The sequence below is a fragment of the Xenopus tropicalis genome, chromosome 5 (genome assembly GCF_000004195.4).
Source record: "Xenopus tropicalis strain Nigerian chromosome 5, UCB_Xtro_10.0, whole genome shotgun sequence".
NCBI classification, from domain to species: Eukaryota; Metazoa; Chordata; class Amphibia; order Anura; family Pipidae; genus Xenopus; species Xenopus tropicalis.
In genome coordinates, this window is record NC_030681.2 from 51555145 (window position 1) to 51581739 (window position 26595).

The 26595-nt window shown below is 36.2% G+C and overlaps 1 protein-coding gene across 5 annotated transcripts in view; it reads left to right on the forward strand.

Annotated features, from left to right (window-relative positions):
- smyd3 (SET and MYND domain containing 3) overlaps window positions 1-26595 on the forward strand; it is a 303636-nt gene that overhangs the window by 68275 nt on the left and 208766 nt on the right. The gene's annotated exons all lie outside the window — the stretch shown is intronic.

A 26595-nucleotide genomic window follows, 5' to 3' on the forward strand; every position in this document is an offset into this window, starting at 1 on the left:
AAGGGTTTTTCCACTAAGTATTAAGTCTTTTTTTGTTAGAGGGTTCAAAAACTTATTTCACTCAATGAAATGCAAATCAGTTGCTATCTTTTATTTAAAGTTATTTTTTCGATTTTCCTTTTGATGTGCTATCTGCCACTGTTAAAATAAACCTACCATTGAAATGATACTGTTCTGAGACTTTTCATTTCTTTGTCATTGGACAAACTTACAAAATCAGTGAGGGGTCAAATAATTATTTCCTCCACTGTATATAGTATAACATGATTATTAAAATAAAGTTGTTTAGGCTGTAGTTATATATATTTTTCTGCATAATATACACTCGCGCACACACACATATATATATATATATATCAGTAAATATTCCACAACCAGCACACCCTGTAAAAGTATCACAAGTTTATTGCGAACATATTGTTTAGAGAATCTGACGTTTTGGTCCTCAATAGGACCTTTCTCAAGGATTTCTCATTGTTGGATTTTCCTCTCTCTCTTTCTCTCTCTCTCTCTCTCTCTCTCTCTCTCTCTCTCTCTCTCTCTCTCTATATATATATATATATATATATATATATATATATACTGTATATATATATATATCTATATATATATATATATATATATATATGCAAACATTCATGAGCATCTTGCATAATTCATATCTATATTCAAATTTTTCCTGTTGCACAAGGAAAACGTAAGGGATTCTAAGAATCTGCACAACACAGTAAGGGTTGAGGGTGGCTGGTTCATATATCAGCTGTGACCAGTCTACACCAGTTTGACTGTAATGGCATATACAGTAATTTGATTCTGTTCTGGTTGAATGCTGCTGTCTGGTGAAATTTCATGACACCGTGATTCTCTTGGAGTGAATCTTATATGCTGGGGTCATAAAAAGCCAATTTTGTACTAATTATTTTCTTTTATCGCTTTGACCTGGCTTGTGGTGTGACAAAAAGAACGTGACACAGCTTTTCTTTTTTCATGGCTGATGTCCCAGAGTTTATTACTAGGGGATTATGGATTTTATATATATATATATATATATATATATATATATATATATATATATATATATATATATATATATAGTGGTGTGAAAAACTATTTGCCCCCTTCCTGATTTCTTATTCTTTTGCATGTTTGTCACACAAAATGTTTCTGATCATCAAACACATTTAACTATTAGTCAAAGATAACATAATTGAACACAAAATGCAGTTTTTAAATGAAGGTTTACGTTATTAAGGGAGAAAAAAAACTCCAAATCTACATGGCCCTGTGTGAAAAAGTGATTGCCCCCCTTGTTAAAAAATAACTTTACTGTGGTTTATCAATTTCAATTTTCAATTTCAATATCAATTTCTGTAGTCACCCCCAGGCCTGATTACTGCCACACCTGTTTCAATCAAGAAATCACTTAAATAGGAGCTACCTGACACAGAGAAGTAGCCCAAAAGCACCTCAAAAGCTAGACATCATGCCAAGATCCAAAGAAATTCAGGAACAAATGAGAACAAAAGTAATTGAGATCTATCAGTCTGGTAAAGGTTATAAAGCCATTTCTAAAGCTTTGGGACTCCAGCGAACCACAGCCATTATCCACAAATGGCAAAAACATGGAACAGTGGTGAACCTTCCCAGGAGTGGCCGGCCAACCAAAATTACCCCAAGAGCGCAGAGACAACTCATCTGAGAGGCCACAAAAGACCCCAGGACAACATCTAAAGAACTGCAGGCCTCACTTGCCTCAATTAAGGTCAGTGTTCACGACTCCACCATAAGAAAGAGACTGGGCAAAAACGGCCTGCATGGCAGATTTCCAAGGCGCAAACCACTTTTAAGCAAAAAGAACATTATGGCTCGTCTCAATTTTGCTAAAAAACATCTCAATGATTGCCAAGACTTTTGAGAAAATACCTTGTGGACCGACGAGACAAAAGTTGAACTTTTTGGAAGGTGCGTGTCCCGTTACATCTGGCGTAAAAGTAACACAGCATTTCAGAAAAAGAACATCATACCAACAGTAAAATATGGTGGTGGTAGTGTGATGGTCTGGGGTTGTTTTGCTGCTTCAGGACCTGGAAGGCTTGCTGTGATAGATGGAACCATGAATTCTACTGTCTACCAAAAAATCCTGAAGGATGTCCGGCCATCTGTTTGTCAACTCAAGCTGAATCGATCTTGGGTGCTGCAGCAGGACAATGACCCAAAACACACCAGCAAATCCACCTCTGAATGGCTGAAGAAAAACAAAATGAAGACTTTGGAGTGGCCTAGTCAAAGTCCTGACCTGAATCCTATTGAGATGTTGTGGCATGACCTTAAAAAGGCGGTTCATGCTAGAAAACCCTCAAATAAAGCTGAATTACAACAATTCTACAAAGATGAGTGGGCCAAAATTCCTCCAGAGCGCTGTAAAAGACTTGTTGCAAGTTATCGCAAACACTTGATTGCAGTTATTGCTGCTAAGGGTGGCCCAACCAGTTATTAGGTTCAGGGGGCAATTACTTTTTCACACAGGGCCATGTAGGTTTGGATTTTTTTTGTCCCTAAATAATAAAAACCCTCATTTAAAAACTGCATTTTGTGTTTACTTGTGTTATCTTTGACTAATAGTTAAATGTGTTTGATGATCAGAAACATTTTGTGTCACAAACATGCAAATGTAGTTTTTCACACCACTGTATATATATATATATGGATAGATAAGCAAAGTAAACTTTTGGAAGATTGATTCAGCAAATCCTGTGATCCTTCCACATCGTTTATATACTTATCATACTTATATCAACGATGATATATTCAAAACTTGTATTTCTCATAAAAGCTAATTGCCTCAGTCAGGCTTGGCTTTACATTTCTCTCATCAAATTCAGGGTTATCAAGACAATCTAATGAGTGTGAAATTTCTTCTTGGGGTGCTTTCACCCCATTAGAAATATTATAGCCATGTTGTATAAATAGATGGGCACAGTCTATAATAGCAATAATAATAAATACAAAAATATAGTAGTTGGCAAAGTAAATTACTACATTCAAAAAATTTAGGTTGTAAACTGTTTTAGTTTTCTTTATAGTTAATAATTCACCCAAAAATGCAACACTAGACTCAGTGCATGTGATAGGGACATGTATTCTGCTAGGCAGTGATATTCATTTCTCAGTCATCTGGGCTAACTGCACGTTACTGCATTTACATACAATTAAGCTATCTAGAAAGCACAATATAGTCAAGCATAATTAAAGGAGAAGGAAAGGTAAAAACTAAGTAAGCTTTATCAGAAAGGTCTATGTAAATTCAGCCAGAAGCACTCACAGAAATGCTGCACTGACTTCTCTGTAAAAAGATTTGTTGTGTCTGTAATTCATGTGCCAGAGACACGCAGCTCTCTGCTCTCTCCTGCTCCCCCCTCCCTCAAGAATGCTAAGAACGCACTTCCCCCCCTTAGGAATGTGGATCTGAGCCAATCAGCAGGAAGCATGTACACTTGGGGGCAGATTTATCAAAATGTGAGCCTAGCGCTTAATACATATAAAGTCACCCATGTTCTGTTCATTCCTATGGGATTTTAAGAAGCGTTTTTGGTGAACTTTAACTTTAACCCATTGATAAACACGCTTCTAAAAATCCCATAGGAACTAATAAAAAGTGGGTGCGTTTTTCTGCAGTGAGCACTAATCTCACATTTTGATAAATCTGCCCCTACGTCTCGGTGCAGGAGCGAGCCATTATGGGGACTTTCTTTACACAGCTCAGCTTTTTCTTCCTGTTTCACTTCTGATCATCTGAACAGGTTAAATATGGGGAGACTTAAGGGCACTATTGGGACAACTGAAGGTATGCCTGCAGCTTGAGATTAACTCTTTATTAGCCTTTCCTTCTCCTTTAAATGAATATGGTAATTAATTATGTGTCCTAATTATACCATTGTAAATAGTTGTATTATCGTTGTCCTGTGCTGCCATCATACAGAAACTGAGATCAGTATGGCAGTCAGAAGGATATCAAGACTGCCATACACTAAGTGCAAACTTTGCACACAGACACCATACTTTTACTTATAATGTATCAGATTTTCCCAGAATTCCAACAGAACAGCGAGCAACTTGTGGCACATTTACTAATGCAAATCAGATTAATAATGTAAATTGTTCTCCTTGATTTGCAAACTATGTTACAGCAATTCTCATGGTGTTGGAAACAGTGTTAGTAAATTCCTACATCTCTATTTGTGCAAGTCTGTTATTTCTGTAAATGCAAAATGTTCCCTAGAAGTAACACCTCCTTAAGGCAGTTTGAGAGATGCCAACCTGCTTATATTTTAAACCAGTTGTGTCTTAGCCATGCCCCTATTCTGCCCAAGACATTTCCATTTCACCCACAGAAATGCCTCCACTCTGCCCAGGTCATGATCCCAACCATACTCCCTGCTTTGCCAGTTTCAGGGGATTTTGTGCATTTCAGTGCTTTTCAGTAGAGTTGGGAAAGTAAAATTCTAGGGTGATTTTACTCACCTTTCTATTGCTAGCGTAGAGGGTGTGTATAGATGCAGGTACCTTTGTGAACTGAATTTAAATGGAATCAGTTGGGAGCACAGTGCTCTTTGCATTTGTACTTCTTGCAAAAAATAATATCCAAAGCTATAGTGATCTCAAGAACTACAGTTAGTTCTGAGAGGAATTTGTGTGTGTGTGTATATATATTTATAGCAGTGTATTGATTTGTATATATATATATATATATATATATATATATATTATTACAGGAATAGCGTAGTATGCTCACACAGGTTTTAAAAAAATTATAGGTGCTTTATTTCAGATGGACTAATGTTTCGGCTAGCAATCTAGTCTTTTTTCAAAGTGATACATACCAAACAACAGTTGCCTGATAAACCCAAAGTGGCAGAAGGTGAGGAGAGTGACGTTATCACACCTCATTAATATGGGATACATCACGACACAGTGTAAAATTAACATAAATTGTAAAGAAAAAAACTACTGTGAACATAACACACTAAATACAAAAAAGTAACAAAATAATTTCACAGTGGAACAATGTTGCAAATTCATGCAACACGTATGTATGCTAGAGATTATGTTGTACATATCATAGAGGCAGAAAGGATCCTTCTAAATATGGGTGCTTAATAAAATAACACTTATATTAGGCAAGAACATACCCCAATCAAATTCATGCTCACAAGTATAGGGTGGTGATATGGAGTGAGCAATCGTTTTTTTAAAAACTACTCACGAAAATATGCAAAGACAATGCAACATTGCCATACACGCACCGAATATCGTATGAAATCGGTGCGTGTATGGCCAGCTTAACCCTTGAGTAAGGCCTGGCATTTTAACCTTGTTGCTATGGTTTGTAAAAGACTAGATTGCTAGCCGAAACATTAGTCCATCTGAAATAAAGCACCTCTATATTTTTTAAGACCTGTGAGTGGGATTCTACTCTGTTCCTGTAAGCATTTTAAATGTACATTTGTCCTTTCTCTAGACATGAGTGCTGGCAACTTCTGTTGTGTGTGTATATATATATATATATATATATATATATATATATATATATATATGGAGCTGGTTAAATTTGATGTACTTTTTTCTTTGTAACCCAATTTAGCTATGTAATTATAAAAGTTAAAAACATTGATTGCTTGCCTTATTTCTGTATTTTCAGCACTGCCTGGCTATTTGTAATGTTGATGTGAGTGTGTTTGGTAAATAGCAAGAAGTCTGAATCTGCGATTGGTTTAGCTTGGAGTACAAGCGTTCAGCATTACACAGGTTGCTCTTCCAGATTATGTTCACATCTGCTTAATCTAACAACATTTGGGTGCAGTTGTATAAACAACTGGCTAGCTGACAGCTGGCTTTGCTAAAAGTAAATAGAGTTATGGATGGCTTTGTGAAAACATTTTCCAGCTGGCACACTGGGCAGAACTTTGCTGAAGCAGTGTGTACTAAAGCCAAGGCTGAATGATTGTAGACACTATGGGAGACATGTAATGTATAAAAGTGGCTAAATCTGGTACTATGTGATTGCTCCATATCTATAAATGAAACATCCACAATAACCAAATTAATCATTTAATGTTATAAAAATAGAGCAATGTATAACTCCCATTTGCTGTTTTGTACAATTCACCCAATGGGCAACATTCAATCAAAAGAGAAAAACTAATTCAGGTTCGGATTTCCCCATAGAATTCTCTGTAGTAAAACCATTAGATACGTTTTACACTTTCAATTGGACTGGACCAATATTTACACTGCTCTAAATGTTTCAATTCTACCATTAAAAGGTTTGTTTATTCCCAGCCCCCCAACTTTACTTTCTGTTATAAAGCTCTGTACAGTAATAAAAAGGAAGGTTGTATGGGTTTTAACTTTGCTTTTGTTGGACCTGTTTTATATACAGGTATGTGATCTATATCGGGATTGCGTAGGATTTGGGATTTTCCAGATAAGAGGATTTTCCATAAGTTGGATCACTATACCTTAAAAACATTTTAACATGTTCATATAAAATGATCTCTATTGGAAATAGAATTTCTGTATTTTGGAGCTTTCTGGATAATGGGTTTCTATGTCATAGAACTGATACTTGTACTGCCTTTATATATCTTTGTTTCTTTTATATTTCAATCATAATAAACAGACTACATTTCATTTAGGGGCCGACTTTTGTCATTATTGTGTAATTATTTGTTTTCCTTTGACCAAACTGCATGTACAAATAAAATGTAAATCACAGAAAGGGGCATGCCACCCCCCTTTGTAACAGACCTAATAAAAGTAATGTTTTGATTATTTCTCTATGTACTTTGCATACTGTCCCATTTGCATATGCTCATTTACCCCCTCCTATTATGAAAAAAACCTACTGATTCCCCCATACAATCTATCCATGATGAGATTAACCATGAGAGGGGTATCTTGTAGTTACAGTATATTTATAGGTTTAAGCTGTAGATTAAGGTATTCATGGCAAGTGAATGTGCAAAACATGGATTTGCTTGATGTATGCAGAATTCTAAACAACCAGCCATGACTTTGTTGTCAAGGACAGTGCAGGCAATTAATCTCTTTTGTGATTTTGTAATGAAGGTTTCATTTTGTAAAGGTCTTGTTAAAATGTATTACCTAAATTCAATGACCATTCCATAATTGAAGTGTTAAAAGGGTGGAGTGTTGCAATGTGAGGAGGACATAATGAACACCCCATCACTAATTTTAATTCACTGTTTTGTGAATCGTTATCAGCTGTCATGGGTGTATAGGACAGCAATGACAGCTGACACTTCGTATTGTATGCAAACATGACCTCTGACACTGATTTTTGTTGCACTGTCTGTATCTTATTAAAGCTCCAGCCACAATGTTACACCCTTAAATTGTGAAGGTGTATATACCACAACATCATAATAACACTGGTAATATTAGCAGTAGTTCATTGGGGACAGAAATATACCACTAATTGCACCGTCATTATATACTATTAATTGCATCGTGATTAGGGGATCTCTTAAGCATTGTTTTAGTTGAGTTTAGAAATGTGTTTATGCTTCTAAAGCTTAACATCTGATGCTGTTTTTGACAGAGCTATCAAATGGTAATTTGTAATGTACATAGAAGATCTAAATATGCTCAGTATATTTAAGTCCTAGCATTTGTCATGCATTACATGTAGGTGTCAGCTACTTTATTGCCTTCCTGATAGAATATTGTCTGGCCAATATCTTTGACAGTAAAGTAATAACCCAATGCTATAAAAAATTATCTTGCATTGCTCTGGAAACAATCAATTGAAGTTTAACCTAGAACAGAGATTGCTTATAACAAGAGGATCCTCTGTGTGCAAATCTGTGGCCATTCTCTATGGCATGGAAAAGAACTATTGACCTTTAATATGAAGATATAGATAACCTTTTTCCTTATCTACGCTTTGCTCTGCTTCATTTGCTTTGAAATTATAAGGCTGTTCTGTCCAATAAAGACAGAGTAAAAGCCTTGGATGGCTCCTGAGCTCTATAGTTAGGTATAATTTAGCCTTAGAGGCTTATTTATAATATATGGGTTTTTTTCAATTCAAATAAACTCCACATTTTATCAGACCTGAATGTTTGCATATTTATAAAAAAAAAATGAAATATTAAAACAGTGAAATAAAACTTCACTGTATCAAACTTGTATTCTACTCATTGTTTTCAATAGTTCTACCAACTCAAAAATAATAGAAAAATTTAAAACAGTGCATTAATTTTTCCTAGGAAACGCCCATCAACTTCTACGTGATCTTGCAAGCTTTTAGACGATTTTGCGTTCGAGTTTTTCTTTTTTTTGCACTTACTAAATATTGAACATTTCAGTATTGTGGCTTTTGCACAAAAAACACCCCACCATAACATTGGAATTGCTGAAATAATTCAAAGTTGAACGGGGAGGCTCCTTTATCAACATTCTCATTTTTGTGGGTTTAGAGGTTTTTGACACATAGTAAATGGTGAAAAAAAATCATGTTTTTTACACAAAAAACACAAATAGTGCAAAAAATGAAATACAAATGTTCATATATTTCCCCCTTTGTCTTGTAATATATTTAGCTCTTAAATGTTTGCATCTTTTTCGTGCATATAAAAGTGATATAAACTAGATCCTTTGGGATATAAGCATATGGCAGGACCCAGCCTTTGTATTATGAATAAACGTCTTTAATATATTATAGTACATTTAGAAAGGGTCTTTCATAAAATGATACATAGTGGAATGCATTTAGACCTAACCAAAATAATTTTCTGTTGATGAATGTGAGTACTATTACATTCTTGTTATTGATGTGCTGGTAAATGTAAAATAGTTGAAAGCACAAACTCCCACGCAAAACAAATTGGACTGGATTTTATTTTCTTTGGCAAACAAGCAAATTTGTGAGTTAGAAATAAAATATAAATCGTAGTGTGAATATTTAGGTTCAGATGAGGAAGGTCAAAATGAGAAGGGAAATATGTTATTAAATGGATTTGTTCTGCTTGCAGGCAATGATTGCTCTATGGAGTATTTGCATTGCAGTTTAGAAAGGTTTAGCTATACAGCTCTCATTCAGTGCATCAGTATGCTGACTGTTTTATCAAATGCGTGGTTATCAAAGAATACACAGTTAAGGTTGCAGAAGGTATGGGATCTATTATCCAGAATGCTCAGGACCTGGTGTTTTTCCAGATAAGGGATCTTTAGTAATTTGCATCTCCATACTTTGTCTACTAAAAAATTATTTAAATGTTAAATAACCCCAATAGGATTATTTTGCCTCCAATAAGGATTAATTATACTTTAGTTAGGATCAAGTGCAAGGTACTGTTTTATTATTACAGAGAAAAAGAAAATCATTTCTAAAAATTTGAATAATTTGATTAAAATGGAGTCTATGGGTGATGGTCTTCCAGTAATTCAGAGATTTCTGGATAATGAGTTTCCAGATAATGAATCCCATACATGTATTTGATTGGTTGCCATAGGGTACAGGACCTGGTGCAGACTTTGCAGCTTCTCTTAGGGCTCTGGCACATGGGTAGATTAGTCGCTGCGACAAAACTCCCTGTTCACGGGCGACTAATTTCCCCGAGTTGCCTTCCCCTGCCATCCCACCATCGAAAATGTAAGTCGCCGGTGGGATGGCACACGGGGCGGCGCGATTTCGCGCATATCGCCGGAGTTGCCTCGCGAGGCTTTTCCGGCGATTTGCGCGAAATCGCGCCGCTGCGTGTGCCATCCCACCAGCAACTTTCATTTTCGCCGGTGGGATGGCAGGGGAAGGCAACTCGGGGAGATTAGTCGCCCGCGAACAGGGAGTTTTGTCGCGGGCGACTAATCTCCCCGTGTGCCAGAGCCCTTAAAATAAGCCCAATAAATCTTTTCCTTCCTTAGATTATGCATGCATGGGTTATTTTAAGGCATTTTTCAAGAAATCAGAAAAATGCTTTATTGAATATTGGAAATGAATGTGATTTTTGATAAATCTGCCCCTTATTGTTGTATGCTGATCAGTTCCCAAAAAGAAAGCATGTAGGGCAGGGAAATGTATGTATGAAATTATGAATAGATATATAAATGTCCTCTGTGTTTCATGTTGGTTGTTCTCTATCAGTAGTTTAAAAGTGCCAGTGCCTAAAAGTATTTGAAAAGGCTTCACGAAGACTGTGTCATTGGTCTGAAATGACAGCGCCCCCCCATTAGCGTATGTGTAGAGGTTTTTTGTGAGATATCTTTCTGTTTGTTTAGATTTTAAGTTCTGAATGTGGCAGGGAAATAAATAAGCAAATGTGTCTCTAAAATGCTCTGTGTCTTCTTTTCATGTCTTGTTACCTTGTGCCATGCAATACCCAGCCTACCTGGGAGCTCTAGGTGCAGTTCCTAATGGATGTGTTCCCACAGCAACTGATGGGAAAATACCTTAATTCACATTAATGAAACTATATGAAACTGAAACGGAATTTGCAGCTATTAGACTGACTTGTAAAAACAGATAACACAGGTATTGGCTTTTATAGGAAAGACGGCATTTGACTGATAGGGAGCATTGGTAGATACAGATTTAAAGGGCAACATTATATACAGATGGAGTGAGCACTGATAAGTGTGGATGTAGAGTGTATTGGTAGATTAGTAGCAGCTAATATTATTTCTTGCATCTGTGCAATGTAAATTGTGCCTGTCTAGTCTCACAAGGCTTCCATAGTATCTGATCCTGAGTTTATTAACAGATAACAGAAAATGAGGTGTAAATCTCTTTTTAATGAAACCTCTATCCCTTGCCTAACTTACTTAGTACAGACAACCCGCTATTGATGTGAAATGGGAAAAAATAGCATAATAAACCCTAACAGTAATATTCTGACCGAACTCATTTCAGCTGTGCTAGTTTTGGTGCATATTGTATATGAACTTAAACCTCCAGTATAATCAGGTCTAAGGTCACTGGAATCTTCTAGCAAGAAGTTTAACTGATCCTCCGGCTCCTTATTTGTCCTAGGTTTTCAGCTAAACCTTCCTTTGGCAGATTGACATTCATCACTCATGAACAAGCCATAAAATGATAAGCTGCTGTCACAGAGGGAAATGTTCTATATCCATCTGCATACCACACATACCTTCTGTGCCTCCTTTATCAGCCTTTGACCTCAAATTTGGTTAAATGACTAGAAGGTATAAAGTACAAATTGTATAAGTGGCTTGTACCAAAGTATTTAACAGTTGTTTTCTGGTAAATCTTCAGGTGTTGTTAATAAATTAGGAAAATATTTCAAGTATTGCAGCCATGTTCTAAGGGCAAATATCTCTTTATTTGAGAATTTCACAAAACATTTCAATATGTGTTGGCTATTGCTATAAATAGTATTTTCTGACCATTGCAGGTAAAAAGTTGTACTGGAAAGGACTAGGCATAGGCACGGGTGTTTGTTGCTCCCAGACATGTTAGAAGGGGGGCCTAGGGATAATTGTTTGCTGAAGGGCCCGGGGAGATTAGGTTATGCCCAAACAGGCAATATATTCATAAATTCAGCTCTTAAAGACAAGCAACTCTTCCTCTTTCAAAACCTACTTTTTTGTTTTGCTGGTATTCCATAATTCAATATCACAAGGAAAGCATTTTTTCTAACTTTTTTTCAGTACTTTCTACGATATTAATTTGAATATATCTTTAATTTATGCTGCAGCAACTAGGTGCTTAACCCTCTGCTGTTCTGTATCTTAGTCATTGTTGCATAATGCATATTTCCATCCATCTGGGGGACAAAATATCTAGCTTTCTTAATGTTACAAGCTGCAGTTCTTTGGTTGACACAGATGTATTGACTTTACTGTTAAATTCATCATGAGCATAAAGGAAATACTATTATCCTATGAGACTATTGATGTGCGGGTCCAGAAAATCTCGACCCACACCAGACCCTAACCCGCCCTCTCCCAACCCAAACCATACCTGCCCCTGCTCCCTCCATTTATAGACTCGCGCCCACCCCACAATGATGTCACAAAAGGGACGGGGCTTTCCAGGCACCGACTATAAATAGAGAAGCCAGAAGAGAGCTGTCAGCGGGTCCTGCGGGTATCGGGCTGGCCCGCACATCACTATAGGAGACCTATTTAAAGCAGAATTTATGTTCTGTTTATTTTCCCTTTTATTGTACTGACTTTACAGTAAGTTCTGAAGTTCTAACTATTGAGGTATACAGGGAATGCCTTTTCTGAAGCAATGAATAATTCCTATGTACACTAGGATTTTGCAGTCTATGTATTGCAATATGTGCCATACAGTCTATTATATAAACTGTGTTTTTGGTGCCAAAAAATAATAAAAAAATATGAACGTTTGTAAATGGACCCCTTAATGTGCACAGAATACAGCCATACCATATACAGGATATGCAGAGCCATTTGATTAGCATTAATGACGGAGCACAAACAGTGAAGCTCAGCCTTGCTAAAAGCAGCAGACAGTGACATATTTTCATTAATTAGGGACCGATTTAATAAATTCTTGTATTTCACTGGGGAATCTTGAAAAGTGTTTTTACTAATTAATAAACTAATCAGAGCTGATAGATATGTCAACTCGGCAAAATATGTTTAATTGCTTTAGATGCATAGGATGTTGGAGCTCAGAACAGCACTAACACATTTTTGAATCATTTATCATAGCTGCAAATTGCAAGTGGGCATTAAGGATTCAAACATGTCGTCCAGTCTGTTCCAAAGCGGAAATCAAGTTATTAAATATAAAAGGCATGTTTCTAGCTGTAAGCAAAATGGTCAGATGTCACTGAAAATTCACCAAATGCATTAGAGTCAATGGGAAAGTGAAATTCCATTTCAGCTTAGGCGTTTTAAGCTCTGTAATAGCTTATACATTGCCCTACCTTGTTACAGAATCTCCTTTGCTCAATGCTAAAACTTCTTTTCATATTAATAAAAGGCAGCCATGTTGCCAATTTCTTTAAAACATGGCACCTGGAAAGGTCCTTAGGTGTCTCATGTATAATATTACCTTTTATACAATGTATATATAAAGTTGCTTCATGTTTATACAGTGTTATATACAGTTGCCTTCCAAATTTACCCTTATCCTGCCAATACCCTAGTAAACCAGTTAAACTATTTTTACCTGTGTGCATGGAACAGAATACCAATACATGGGGGTAGTGCTGGATGGGTTGCTTTTTAAACTGAAGATATTGGAACAAATAACTCTAGATCAGTGCTGTCCAACTTCTGTGGTACCGAGAGATGAAAATTTTTCTGATCTACATGGTGGAGGGCCGATAATGGAAGCCAGTGTTGACCACTCCCTTTTTTAAACCCCACCTACTTCCAACCACACCTATGTTATCACAAGAACTTTTAGGACCATACCCACATTAATGATGGTAGCACACTAAAAAAAACAATCATAATAGAATTTAGGGGCAGATTTATCAAAATGTGAGTTTAGAGCTTAACACATTAAAACTAGGGATGCACTGAATCCAGGATTCGGTTCGGGATTCAGCCAAGATTCGGCCTTCTTTAGCAAGATTTGTATTCGGCTGAATCCATGGTCCTGGCAGAATTTGAATCTTTAAAATCATGGGACTTTTCGTCACATAAACATGGAAGATTCTTTTTGTTGTCTGCTACCTAGGGTTGCATATGCAAAATAGGATTCACATTCCGTTCGGTATTCAGACTAATCTTTCACAAAGCATTTGGGGTTAGGCTGAATCCCAAAATAGTGGATTTGGTAAATCCCTAATAAAAACTCGCCCATGTTCTATTCTTTAGAAGCATATTTATCAGTGAGTAAAAGTTATAGTTAGTCGTGGGTGTTAATTAAAAACTAAAATTTGAATGGTCTCTCTTACAAATAAGAAATTAGTAGAAACTCATATTGAGTTGGTGCTCATACACCCTTGCTCAGTAATCCTCTATGTAAGGTTCAGAAATTGCTTGATTATAAAGGAACTGTTCTTACATGAAATTTCTAGCAAAACCATGCATGCTAGTTGATCCCTTGTGTAGAGCAGACAGGGGGTGTGACGGAATATTTAGGCCCTACATGCTCGTGTTCATGGGGCAGCCCAGACAAATAAGTTGTATGGGCCCCAAGATTTCCCATGATGGCCCTGTGTTGTAGTTAATTTATCCAGATCAATTGCACTTCCAATGTACTTATAGTTTAATTAGCCTTGAAGTTCTCCCACAACCCCTCTTTACAAAATGTCTTACTGAATCCCAACAATTGGTTTATAATAATATATACTGTAGTTACCAGACCAGTTATCAAGTTACCCATTTGAATTAACACAAATATCTAGGTCAATATGTTTGTCATTTGTGATAGCGTGCTCTTCAGGTCATTCAATACCTCCAATTCCACCCCTCCTTTCTTGTGCTGTTCATTTACAACGTTCTTAATCCTAACTGCTTGCCAAGTTATTATGAGTGTGCATTTTTACCATAGCGAGTTGGTGGAGGCACACTTTTTTCTTTGATTGATTTGCCACTTTTTTCTTTTTGTTTATATGCGCTTCCATCACATTCTTCTGGAACATATTATTCCTTTATACTGCATGGTTTACTGCTGTGTGGCACGTATTAAGGTATTCGCCACAATTCAGTTGAATGGATACAGCAATACCTTGCTCATCTGCTCCCTGAGTGCTATTTGGTTAAAGTGGACCTGTCACCCAGGCATAAAAAGCCATATAATAAAAGCTCATTTCAAATTAAATATGAACCTCAAACTCATTTTTTTATTAACACATCCATACCCATTATAAAAGAATTTAAAAATCCCAACTGTCGATCACATATTACCTGTCCCCCCTGTATGCCTTAGGCATAGAGGTGGGGCTGGCAGTTACTTTCAATTCAGAACTTCTTAGATGTTGCTGTACTCCTCCCATTCCCTCTCCCTTTTCACAATCTAATTTTGTAACCAGTGTATGGACATGGGCATCAGGTTCCCCCATACTGGCACAGAAATAAGATTTTGACAGGATGCAAAGCTTGCCTTAATAACAGTGTCCACAAAATGGTGGCTGCCTGCTTGTTGCAACTGTGAATTCCAAGGCTTAAGAAAATAAGATTAAACTAATTTATATGGTGTAAGTAAAGTTTATTTTGCTTGACAAACACAATTGAAAACAATCTGGAATTATTTCTTAGTGTGACAGGTCCCCTTTAAAGCCCAGTTGGCTGGTTTCTTATCTCTCTATAGCTGACATTGTAGAGTCCTTCAGATTGTTTATGATGTTCAGGAGTACTCATCTGATCAAGGACCAGTCACCTTCTCTACTCTACTGCTCAATCTCTTTCTTCTACTTTGTAGTCTTCATTTAAGCTTGTCCTATAACAGCAGAGACACAAAGCAAATTTATAACAAATAATTCAAACTTGGAACAATGTAAAAATATTGAAATTGGAGTAAAAAACAGCAACTAAAAGTTGCAAGATTTCTCACACTCTAACAAAATGTAATGTTTTTTCAAATAGCTTAGCTTTTATACCTGCATTGCATTTGAATGAAACAATGCAATTTTAATTTGAAATCAACTTTTTTCCACAATTGAAGTCTTTTTCTTAAATATGCTAGCAATTGCAGGGGAAAAACATGATTGCAAAATAAAATTGCTCTGGCTTAATTTTGAATTTATTTACATGGTCATCTTTTTTTAAAAACACTTAAAATCTAACATGTATCTAACATATTACCTTCCTCAGCTTTGATCAGTTCATCTTTCTTGCTGAAAATGTAAAAAAAAGAGGAGTACAGAGTTAGACCTTTTATAAAGAAATACAAAAAAACAGAAGCAATAAAGCCAATACTTACGCCCGCCTCAGGTCTGTAACAGAGTCCAGCAGGCACAGCAAAACAACAATGATTATGAAAAGTGCACAGCCCGACACAGAACAAATTATTTTGAGGTTTCTGTTATCCCTCTCTGCTATACTACTGAAAAGGTCCCTGATGGAGTCTGGAAAGAAAACAATGTATGGCAAGCTGGTGAATTAATCCTGAATAGCTAGAATACGTACTAGGAAATCAAACTGTAAAATATCATTGATAGGGAAGGGTTATTTTTAGCTCCATTGGCAATTTTTAATTCTAAAAATGCAATATATTTACCAAATTCTGACTTAGTGGTACTTCTGACCGATGTCATGCTGACAAATTCTTCCTTAGAGTTTTCTATGAAGCATAAGATAGAAAGAACATTAATGTTAGAATTTACTATCAGCTTTCAATTACATTTGATCGTCCCAGTATTTTGGCCATAAGTAAATCAAGGGGACACATGTAATAACATGGCACACTGCACCCCTAACACAAAAGAACGCAATGCTCTCTTCCGTCACATCTTCCTCAGTGGCTTTGTTTTTTGTTACTTAGGATAGAAAAAACTTTTTCTACAGGTATTGTATCAGTTATCCTTAAACCCATTATCCAGAAAGCTCCAAATTATAGGAAGGCCATCTCCTGTATACTCTTTTTTTAAATCAAATAATTGGTTTCAATTTTCTCTGTAATAATAAAACAGTATCTTGTACTTTAGGCTCCTGTCCTTAAAGGAGAACTGTACCCCCGGGCGCAAAAAGCCCTCTTAACTATCATTGCCTAGACCCCCCCTCACTTTTCTGGTCTCACAGCCGACAACGAACCTGCTTGCGCATGGGCAGTTGAAGCTGATTTTCTGCTACCTCCAACTACCCATGCGCAAGCAGGTTCGTATCGGCAGAGAGACCCGAAGACTCGGGAAGATGTCGGCCAGTTATGCTGCTGTGCTGCTCTGCATTTTTAGCTAGCGGTTAGCAATAGGGACAGTGTGAACTTAAGAACTATGCAATAAGGGAGAGGTGAGGGGGTATAGGTAAGGGGACTTTTTGCGCCCAGGGGTATAATATTAATGAGCTGGAGAGAGTGCAGAGACTGCAACTAAACTGGTAAAGGGGATGGAAGACTTAAACTATGAGGTTAGACTGTCAAGGTTGGGGTTGTTTTCCCTGGAAAAAAGGCACTTGCGAGGGGACATGATTACTCTGTACAAGTACATTAGAGGGGATTATAGGCAGATAGGGGGTGTTCTTTTTTTCCCCATAAAAACGACGAGTGCACCAGAGGCCACCTCTTTAGATTAGAGGAACGGAACTTTCTTTTGAAGCAACGTAGATGGTTTTTTACTGTGAGGGCAGTGAGGTTGTGGAATGCCCTTCCTAGTGATGTTGTAATGGCAGATTCTGTTAATGGTTTATGTATGTGAGTGTATAGATAGATCAGTATAGGTTTGTGTGTGCTGGGTTCACTTAGAAGGGTTGAACTTGATGGCCTCTTTTTTCGTAACTATGAAACTACTTTATCCCAACTAAGATATGAATCCTTATTGAAGGTAAAACAATCTTATTGGGTTTATTTAAAATTCTAATAATTTCTAAGCAGACTTTAGATATAAAGATCAAAGTTATGAAAAACCGCCCAGTACCAAAGCATTCTGGATAACAGGTCTCATGCCTGTACACAAGTACATCTTAAGTATAATTGGGCATTAAGGTGGCCCTACATGGGCAGATTTTAGCTGCCGATATTGGTCCTTTAGTCTGATTCGGCAGCTCATCTTCCCATATATGGAAACCATTAACGGGCCTTCCCTACCAACATCTGGCCTGAAATTGGCTAGATCTCAGTTGGGCAGGTTTGATTTTTCTTTTGGATTGGGGACTGCATTGGCTCGTTGATGTGGTCCCCGAGCTGACAGCGTCTGTGCCCACCATTTTAATTAGATCATTTGGCCGTAGGGCCAATTAGCTTGATATTGCTTACTTGTAGGTGGGCATATAGGGAGAAGGGAGAAGAACCACTCACTTGGTGACCTTGCCAAACAAGCAAATCTTACAGTGTATGGCCAGCTTTAGGCTGCTAAATATTATGGGTCTGTTTTTTAATTAGGTTTTTCTTTTTTCCGAAGGAGTAATGTCTACTTCTGAACAGCACTTGGATCCATTCAATTTTGTTTGCATTTTTGTTCTTGTTTAAAATATATTTTTCATTGAGGGATAAAAAAGAATAAATCAAGCCTTACTGTCAAAATTTTGCTTTTCATTTGTACTAATCTCTTTTTCTTTGTTATCTTCAACACTTCTTTCTATTGAAAAAAAAAGTAAATATAACATTATATAAAACTATGATTTCAGTGATTATGGAAAGGTTAGGAGATTTTGTTTCACAGATTTAAGTGTCTGACGTAGCATAGCATGAAGCTTTGTGTGAAAGCATAAACATTTCATTATCCTGTTACAGGTATGGGACTCGTTATCTAGAATGTTTGGGACTTGGTGTTTTCAGGATAAGGGAACTTAATGTAATTTGGACCGCTATGCCTTAAGCCTACTAGAAATTATTTAAACATTAAATAAACACAAAAAGATTGTTTTGCCTTCAGTAAGGATTACTTATATCTCAGTTGGGATCAAGTACAAGGTACTGTTTTATTTTTACTGAGAAAAAGGAATTTATTTTAAAAAATTTGAATTATTTGAATATAATGGAGTCTATAGGAGATGGCCTTCCGGTAATTAAGAGTTTTCTGCATAACGGGTCCCATACCTGTACTGTGTAATCTAGGAATTTCTTAAAAATATTAACATGCACAAATTATTTCTTACCTCCAGAATCTGTGTATATGTCTGTTATAGTTTCTTCTTCATTCTTTGTACCAGCTGTTGTTATTACTGAATTGGAAAGGAAGTGAAAGAATGTTATTATATATTTGATATTAATGACTATAAAACTAAACAAACCCAAATTTTAATAAATGGGCCTCCCCATGTTTAATGCATGTGCAAGGGCCTGGGTCTGCCCCCTCTGTTTAGGGGCCAGCAGGGGGGATTGTTAGTGACTCACGATTTTGGCAGGGGGGGCCCAAAAATTTTTTTTTGCTTGGGGGCATAGGCCCTAAATGTTATGTCGCTGGGCAGATGCCTACTGTGGTACCGCCTGCACAGTGCTCATAAATTCAGGGGTAGCATATTATTGTATTGAAAGGTCCAGTTAAATCTTACCTGTTTCAACTGGAACATCAGTAACTTCTTCATAAGCGTCATCATCATCATCATCATCTGTATTATCTTGTAAATCCTCATTAGTGGCTATTTTAAGTAAAAAGATTTAATCATAACTTAAAGGAAAACTATACGCCCCAGAATGAATACTTAACCAACAAATAGTTTATATCATATTAAGTGACTTATTAAAGAATCTGCTCCTTCAGAGATAACCTGACCAGAAATTATGCAGCTCTAACTATAACAGAATAAAGTATAGGAGTAAAAGACAGAACTTTAATTGGCTGATGTGACCTAGCATGTATGTGTATCCTTGGTTTGTTTGTGTGCACTGTGAATCCTATGATCCAGGGGCTTAGAACAGGTATGGGACCCATTATCCAGAATGCTCGGGACCTGGGGTTTTCCGGATAAGAGGTCTTTCTTTAATTCGGATCTCCTACCTTAAGTCTACAAAAAATGTATTTAAATAGTAATTAAACCCAATAGGATTGTTTTTCCTCCAATAAGGATTAATTATATCTTTGTTGGGTTCAATTAGAAGGTACTTTTTTATTATTACAGAGAAAAAGGAAACCATTTTTGAAAAATTTTTTTATGGGAGATGGCCTTTCTGTAATTCGGAACTTTCTGGATAATGGGTCTCCAGATAACGGGTCCAATACCTGTACTTAAAATTGTATTTTTTTATTTAGTATAACCTGAATATTTTCTAAAAAAAAAAATGGTTTAGTTAGATAAAGCAGAGTTTTATGTATGGGTTGTTTTATGCAATACATTTTTATTGTTTGGGAGTATAGTTTTAATTGGATCTCAAAAATGCTGGGTATAATTCTATTTTTGGGCATCACTTTTTCTATGTACAGATTCTTATTAGAATGAATTTCTACAGTGATTGATTACTAAAGGCAAAGTCAATAAATCTAGTACAGGTATGGGACCCATTATCCAGAATGCTTGGGACCTGGGGTTTTCTGGATAAGGGATCTTTCTGTAATTTGGATCTACTACCTTAATAAATTATTTAAACAGTAATTAAACCCAATAGGATTGTTTTGGCTCCAATAAGGATTAATTATATCTTAGTTGGGATCAAGTACAAATTACTGTTATAGTATTACAGAGAAAAAGGAAATGATTTTTAAAAATGTAGATTTCTGGATAATTGGTTTCCGGATAAGGGGTCCGATACCTGTATGGGCCCAAGCACTCATAAATCTGATGTGTATCAGGGGTGTGCATGATTAAAGTATCAAAATTAAAGGAAAGGTAAAGTGATAATCTCCCCAACCCATTGAGTTCTACTCATCCCCATCCACACCCATGGGGTGTGGATGGGGCTGGTAAAACTCAGTGAGTTGGGGAGATAGATGAATCTGAACTTTCATGACCCACCATTTTATAGGTGTTAATCGACTCTAGACCCACACCTCAGAAGTTGTGATGTAACATTAAATTTCTTTATTGTTCCTTATTGCAGTTTAATAAACATCTAGAGAGTGACTTAGCAGTGCCCTTAATTATAAATTGACCAGACATACTATTTTTATTCTAACTAAATAAAAGTTATTATATATTTTCTGTCAAGAGGTCTAAGAATAGTTTTAACGGAGGGTGGTGCTAATATCTTTTTTGATCACTTTACCTTTTTGTATTATGTTGTAGATTAACATTCTTTGTAAAATTTCAGCTCTGTTCTGTTTTAAATATATATACAAAACTGAAATACGGCCTTTGCAGTTAATCAATGAATAGCCTAGATATTCTAACACCACATGTTATTAATCTGCTTATTTATCCAAGCTAAATATAAATGTTACATCATCTATATCTTTATTAAGATATACCAACTATACTCTGTGCTCAGTAAAGACTAATAAACTTTGTAGAAAAAAATGTAAAAATAAATTACCTGCTCTTGAATAAAGGTTAAATAATAATATGAAAATGAAAATCCACCAAAGGGTTTTCATTGTTGTAAAAATATTCCTTAAAATCTACAAGAGACTGACTGCAAAAACCTGTAAAGATTTTTACAGTCTTTCTCCAAGGCAGATCTAAACGGGAATAATCAAAGACTGGATGCCTTTCTGGCTTCAGTTTACTGTACATTGTGATGTCATAATGGTCAGATGTAAGATAACACTCCTCACTGACTTCAGTTTACTGCACAGTATGATGTCATAATGGTTTCTGAAACCAGTGTGAGCCAGGTGTAATAATCCTAATATGGACTCTAGAAGCTGATAACAGTAATTCTAGACAAAAACATTTGATTTAAAATCTCATATATATATATTTATTTATTAAACAACAGGTAAAAAAGTACTTCTATTAAAAACACTAATGGGTAAAAGAAGGGGCACCTCCCTTGCAATTATATCTTAATTTGCACAAAATATACCAAATCACATTCAATATATTTCTACAGCCCAGATATATCAAATGTGGTCATAAAATCTTGAATAACTTTGGATATATTTGCACTGGAGTTCTGGAAGTTTGATGTACTTTGTACTTATTTTCAACTTATAACAGGAGTTGGCAGTGGTTTCAGGTGTTTTCACAGCAAGGGAGAGTTATAGTTCTGCAGTGCCTGAGCTACTGTAAATAGCCTATTGATTGTAAAGTTGCATTCAAGATTTTGTGGCCACATTTGATATCTGAGCTGAACAAAATATATTGAATGTGATTTGGTATGCTTTGTGCTAGGGATCCACTGAATCCAGAATTTGGTTCAGGATTCGGGTGAATCAAAGCTTCTGGCCGAATCAAATCCCTAAAATCACATGATTGTAGCAGAGCAGCTAGACTTGGCAGTCGTTATTGTTGCTGCCGTTGTATTTTGAAAAATGGTAGTTGTAGTGATCTGTATAGGCATGTAAAGAACATGCAAAGCCCAGGGTGCATTATAACAGCTTTACGCTGAGGATGGCATCAGTCAAAGTTAGGGAAAAAAATGACAAGGATAATTAATACACAGTGTATGTTAATGTGGAACTAGAAAATGTGTCCCATTCGTTAAATAAGTAAATTAAGATAAGATTTCTAGCTTATTAAGTAGGTGGTGTTTAATGCAAAATAACATATACATTAAAGATCCAGATGTCTTTAAAACTGAAGCAATAATTTAGTTGACTACATTGGGTGTATGGACAAAAACAGTTAATATGAAGGAATATGGACACAGAAGGGGAGTAGGGCAATTATGTTCTCTCTTTTTAATTTTTATTGACTAATAATTTTTCTTAAATCCAACGTATACGTTAATTGTAGTTTGCATGGTATGCTTCTTCCATCTACACCATTGACCAACAGGCACTATATATGAAAAACATTTTTCTCACAAAATAATTAGGTAAAAATGAATCACAAAGGGTTTGTGTGTATATATGTTTGCATATTCTAGTTTAGTTTGTATTGTGGGTTGCTGTGCTACAGATGCTTATATTATTGTTCATTTGGGGCTATGTTTCTTGTCTCTAATTTGACATTTGCATAATGACTCTTCAGCATGTAACAATTTTTACAATAATGATCAGGAGAAGTAATGACATACAGCTTCCATTTCCTCTTTGATTCCAAAGGCTACTAGTTGGGGAGGGCACTTATACTTATTGGCAATAAGTATTTACACATGTTATAAGCAAAGAAAATAATATTCATTTCTTGATACTTCAGAACTGTATGCTTCCATTAAATGTGAAGAAACAGAACCCTTGGTATCTGTCTATGGAAAACAAGCAGCATCTTTTACATCTTTTTTGATTGGTCAGAGTGGTGCTGTCATTATATGCTTTCAGTCTTTGCTAAGAAATTACAGAGAAAAGCTATTTATGTACAGTAGGTATACAAAATAATGATGAAAAAAAACAGGTGGTCATAGGTATATTTTACAAGTGTTAGATCCACCAGCATGTTTGGTTAGTATTTAATTATTTGGCCATTATGAATGATTGTGATTTCATGCACAATACATAACATTCAATGCTCATAGAAGTAGTTCTAAAAAGGGTATGTATGTTGTGCATTTTTCTAGATAAATGATGTTCCCTATGCTTAACATACCTGCATAGGCTTTCTTCTGGGTTGTGTCTCAACACGTGCATGAGAAATTAGCTGGCTGAACAAGAAAGATAGATTTAATTGATCAAATCTAAACTAAGCCCTAAAAAGGGAATATTCAACCACTGAGCAATCCAATTCATATTCTCATCAGTTTGGGGTTTTTTTTTTGTTATGGTGGTACTTGTACTATTTATTGTTTTATGTGAGAAAATATGTTGTCTTAAGACAAAACAAGAATTAAGAATTAGTAGCCACCTTATGATTAAAAGGTGTAGCGATCTGTAATAATGTGTAGCTGCAAGTTAGTCAGTGCTTCTTACATCTATTTCTGTGCTGTAGGGGATTTTATATTAATAGGAAAACAAGCATTATTTTACTGTGTGATACTTGTATTGCCACATATACATACTATATAGGCCTCTGCAATTATGCCAATTACTCCAAAAACATACAGGCAGGGTAACTGGCTTCTGACTATAATGACCATAGTATGTGTAAATGTGATAGGGATTTTAGACTACAGAGATCGATCTGAATGATGTAAATTTGTTGTAAAGTGCTGTGTAAATGTATCAGTGCTATATAAATAACAGGTATTAAATAAATTATGTATTTTTTTCAGATTTTATATTTTTAAAATGCATGTGATCTTGCTTGTCAAAGTTTGTAGAAAATAACTATTTACATAATATTTGAATATCCTTTGAGCACTAGGGAAATGTTTCTTTGCAGTCAACAGATGGACCGCGCCGTCACAAAAAGCAAAAATTTGGCACTGGAGCATTTCCTTGGCACACAGTAACAGCACACTGTTCAAGAGTGAGATCAATTTAGCAAATGTTTGAGGCTTGTCTGTTCCGGCATTTGATTTGTTGGAGAATGATCCAGCCCAGACAAAGTCTGATTTTTTTCTTAATGTCTTGTAATCCAAATTGCTAAAAAAATAATAGAGAAAACTGTGGTGAGACGCACATACCTGTGAAACACTGGTGTTGGGCAGTATATGTATATGCTGTATATAGTCTTGCAATGACATTAGAGTATTCACATGTACTATTTTTTATTGGCTTTAGGGGAGCTATGAAAACTGCCCTTGTTTCTTACTGCTGTGTTTTCTGTCTGTATGTGCCTGACTAAAAATGTTGTGTGCAAAGGTTTTTTTGGACATCTTATCATATCATATTCCTTTTTGCATATACAGAGAATCAGTGGATCTTACATACAGACAGTTCATCGCAATAATATTTATTAGGGACTAGTAACACCAGTCTAATAGACCAATATTAACAACCCAACAATAAAGAAATGATTTAATGTTTATATATCCTTTTTCTTTGGGCAGTTAAGGATTGAGTTTATAGTTTATTTGTGCCCAAAACATACATTTTTTTTTAATAAAACATTAATATAGAAAAGCAGAGTTTAGAGAAAATTTACAAAACCAAAGCAAACAGTATTGCAGTCTCTGCTTATTTAAAGTACCGTATATACTCGAGTATAAGCCGAGTTTTTCAGCACTAAAAATGTGCTGAAAAACTAACCCTCGGCTTATACTCGAGTATATGGATGTCCACGGCTGACTCTGGCTTGTGCAGATGCAATGCGCTCGTTGCGCTCACCCCCCCTGTGACCGGACATGAGTGCATGCGCGCACTCCATTACCTGGACTGGAATGTGTAGCCACCTGTGCAGGAGATATTGTAGCTGCCCGTGCAGGAGATATTGTCCGTGACCGGATCGGACGTGAACACGTGCAGGTACGCACAGACAAACGTCGGTCCACGGGGAAGGGGGGGCGGGGTTTGCGCGCAACGAGCCAGAGTCATCCATTACCTGGACTGGAATGTGTAGCCGCCCGTGCAGGAGATATTGTCCGTGACCGGACGTGAGCGTGCGCAGGTACGCACAGACACACGTCCATCCACGGGGCCGGACCATTACCTTGACTGGAATGTGTAGCCGCCCGTATATATTAGAACCCGCTGCCTACAAACGTTACACTGTCAGGTATAGCAAAAGGCTGCATAGCAGCTGTAGACCTCTATGAACAAAATTTCTAAGCCCAGATCACAATAGACACAATATAAAGCTTTCATTTCCTAATACAGTGCCCTTTTCTTTTCAAAGACAGTTATTATTTTTTACAGTGATCAAAAGCAACAGAAAACGATTATGAAAAAAAGCAACCAAAGTACCAAATGTCATGTAATGAATATTGTATAAAAGAAAACAATAATATGAGACCTCTTAGCCCAAGATATAAAAAAATTCTAAATACTGAGGATATAGTAAGATAAGGTTATAACAACCTTTGGCAGACTGGCCCATAAAATCCCATGGAAGGCTGCATCTAGTTGGACAGACCTTCATTAGAGTACTCAAAATCTGAGTAATTGTATTAACTAAATACCACAAATAATAATTCCTTGGGTAACATATCATCCCCAAACTCTGAAGAGTTACAATGCACCACTGTTGGATTAGAGGAAGAGTTTATATGCTGAGGACTTCCCATACCAGTACGTTGAATGCTGCTGCTGTAGCATTTTTCTTTCCCTAAAGTTATCTATTATTTATTTATCTATTATTTGATTATTGAAACTTAGCAGTAGCGGCTGCATTTACCACCCTAGGCTTATACTTGAGTCAATAAGTTTTTCCAGTTTTCTTAGGTAAAATTAGGTACCTCGGCTTATATTCGGATCGGCTTATACTCGAGTATATACGGTATATATAAAATGTGAATGGTTGGTGTTGATAATAGAATTGCATCATTGTCTTTTTTTCACATTGCTAGGTCTCTAAATATGATGAAGTTTGATTACACCTATCATAAAACTATGACACTACTTTTAAATCTTACCACAGCTTAGTTGACATCTAAATGTCTTTCTGAAATGCTATAACCTTCTGTAGCTGAATGCAAGGTAATTTCTGATTTGGGCAGATAATTTTTCACTGCTGTTCCACTAGAGCAAAGTGCAAAGCTGCACATATTCCCAATGGTGGCATAGTAATTAGTATTCACATCATGATTATTACGGCTTCCACCCATAAAGCCTGTGTGGTACTGTGTTGTGCTCCTAAATAATGAGATTCTGGGCCCTCTATCAGCAACTTATTTATTTAAATACTGTGCATGTAAGAAGCATGGCTCTCTGCCAGTACAGCTCACTCTGTCCTTCTCCTGAGGAGCTGACCCCGCCTCCTGCTTCCTTGCTTTATCAAACTTTATTAACATTTACAATTATCAACACATCCTTCCCTTTTTAACTTTTGAATAACACCAAAGATGATGATAATAACAAACCACTAACCATAAGACCATAACAGAGTACTAATTTGCGATAATTACATTACTGTACCAATTTGACCATGTCACTTTAATATTGTTCCACAATCCTTGATGGT